We start from the raw sequence: 2,500 nt of genomic DNA, 5'->3' as shown, positions 1-2,500 counted from the left end.
TCCACTCCAGAGAGAGAGTAGCCGTTTGATGTCGCGACACTGCCAAATCGGATACGCCAAAGGAAGAATATTGACACGTGACGCTTCTACAACATAAATTTTCAATATTCTTACCAGCAAAAATCACGTGGGAATAAAAGGCAAACACTGTCACGAAGCAAATTATTCACACCCTAGGCAACCAAGGAGGAATAAATATACTGTGAAAGTGACTGACTGACTGACAAAGGATCTGACCGCCGCGCTAAATATCTTGCGGACAGGAGGTCACGCCTGAATAGTGTGTGGTTCAAAGGAGGTCTGGCACAAGGGGCGAGGGGATTAAAGTGCGTTTGTGAGTAATCAGGGGGCACGTGAGGCCAGATTTATGATATAGGTCGTGTGAGGGTATATTGGTCTAGGTAGCCTCCAGACGCGTGTGTCATTCAATATGAAAGTGTGTTTGTTTTCATGTTTTGTGACAATGACGTCAGATCATCCCTCATATCAGAAACATAACATTATATTATGGAATTTGGTGCCAATACAACTCTACGGCGCTGACTCTATTTAATAAATGTTTGCAGAGGCGTAGCACTGAATGTCCCGGAAATGTGTGAGTTGCAATGGCCGCTGAGACCCTTGATCAAGCACTCTTTTGTTCGAGAGGAAGTTTGGAATGAACATTTCCTGAGGTTATATGATGGTCCTCTCTTTACATCAGACATGACGTCACAACGCAGCTCCGGAGAAGGTATGGGAATTCTTTTCGAAGCGGTTGCTGGGTTATGATAAACCACAGGAATCTCAGGATGGCGGAGGGACTGCAGCTCCGTGAGGGGAAAAATATATATATATATCCTTGACTTTCGTATGAATTCAAAGAGTATTTGGCCAGAACTCCACGATTAGGTTGAAATGATATTCGATGCAAATCTACTGGGCCGGAAAATTGTATGAGTATAAACGTTTAAAAAATATAATGATAAAGAAAAATGATAGCTTATGGCAACGCTCATATCGTGGTGACTATGGCATCAAGAAATTAATATACATCTTCCTAATGTATTTATATGGACTGCCATGTTTTTGTGTTTAAGCATACGTCCATGGGCGCACACGTTCGATGACATAACCATGTCTGTAACATAAAATTCAAAGCTACAGTTACCCATCAAATATATCCTCAAGGTACTCATAACATGTCTATCATGCCACATTGATCAACCATCATTTTATCGCTCCTGTTATCTTACTCTACCCCTATATCCTCGTCATCCATTCCCTCTTTTCCCTCTCCTCTTGCCTCCTCCACATTCCCTTTTATTCCCTCTTCTTCCTCCTCCACATTCCTTCTCTTCCATCTCCTCTTGCCTCTTCCATTTTCCCCTCTATTCCCTTTTCCTTCTCCACATTCCCTCTCCTCTTCCTCCTCTACATTCCCTTTTATTCCCTCTTCTTCCTCCACATTCCATTTTATTCCCTCCTCTTCCTCCTCCACATTTCCTCTTGCCTTTTCCATATTCCCCTCTATTCCCTCTTCTTCCTTCTCCATATTCCCTCTCCTCTTCCTCCTCCACATTCCCTTTTATTCCCTCTTCGTCCTCCTCCACTTTTCCCTCCTCCGCTAACATAACAGAGTGCCATAAATCATGACAAAGCAAAAGTGAGGAAGTTGTAAGGTAGCTTGTTGGGAGGGGGAGGGGGAGGGGGAGGGGAAGGGACAGGATCGGATAGGGGGACATTGCGTCACTCACAGCTGACTCGGTGCCTTAGATGTTTTGTTAATTGGGTTGTCGGTTCATTACAGAGTGAAAATATAAGGATGATAACAATAAAAATTATGCTGATGAGTGTTGTTAATTTCATCACTATTACCATTATCATCATCATTATCATTATCATTTCTATTATTATCATAATTATCATCCCTGTTGTTGTTGTCACTACTATTATTAGTAATTAGGATTAAAAATAACAACGGCAATGATACGCAATAATACGCATCACTCCTGCTATGACCAGTGATACTAGGATTGCAAAAGAAGTGATAGCAGACTACGCAATAAAAGTAATACGAGGCATACCAGTAACTGCAGGACTAAGAATAATTTCCCAGGCAAGATAACGCACGCTATTGGCAACCACTACTGCGACAAGTCCCTTCCACGGGGTTTTCACCTGGCTGGCAAAACTGACCAGGATAAATTCGAGTCAAAAACCATATTTGTCAGAAGTGGGATTCGAACCCACGCCCTCAGAGAGGACCAGAAAGCCCATGGCCCTTCTATCGGAAGGGAAGTCTAACTTGAGTCTGGCGCCTTAGACCACTCGGCCATCCTGACACTTGCATCTGTAGCGTTTGCCTTTGCTTGCGTATCTCTGAGTGCTTGTGGGTGTCTAAAGTATTAGCTTGTGTCTTTCGTTTCGATTAATGCTATATTACAGATAGTTTTATTTTGTCATTTCTGATCTTAAATTTGCCTGGTCTTCTCCATGAACAAATATGTGTGGGATAGGA

General features: G+C 42.6%; 1 non-coding gene across 1 annotated transcript; it reads right to left on the bottom strand.

Moving 5' to 3' along the window:
* Positions 1-2,207: 2,207 nt before the first annotated feature.
* Positions 2,208-2,324, bottom strand: TRNAL-CAA (transfer RNA leucine (anticodon CAA)). The gene is made up of 2 exons: positions 2,287-2,324; positions 2,208-2,252 (listed from the first exon to the last, which is right to left on the bottom strand). It is a non-coding gene; the product is annotated as a tRNA-Leu (tRNA).
* Between the last annotated feature and the right edge of the window lie 176 nt (positions 2,325-2,500).

Source organism: Penaeus japonicus, unplaced genomic scaffold (genome assembly GCF_977035675.1).
Source record: "Penaeus japonicus unplaced genomic scaffold, GWHDUDI00000001_assembly GWHDUDI00000030, whole genome shotgun sequence".
Lineage (NCBI taxonomy): Eukaryota > Metazoa > Arthropoda > Malacostraca > Decapoda > Penaeidae > Penaeus > Penaeus japonicus.
The sequence above is the reverse complement of the archived record's forward strand: the minus strand, read 5'-3'. Positions and strand labels throughout refer to the sequence as shown.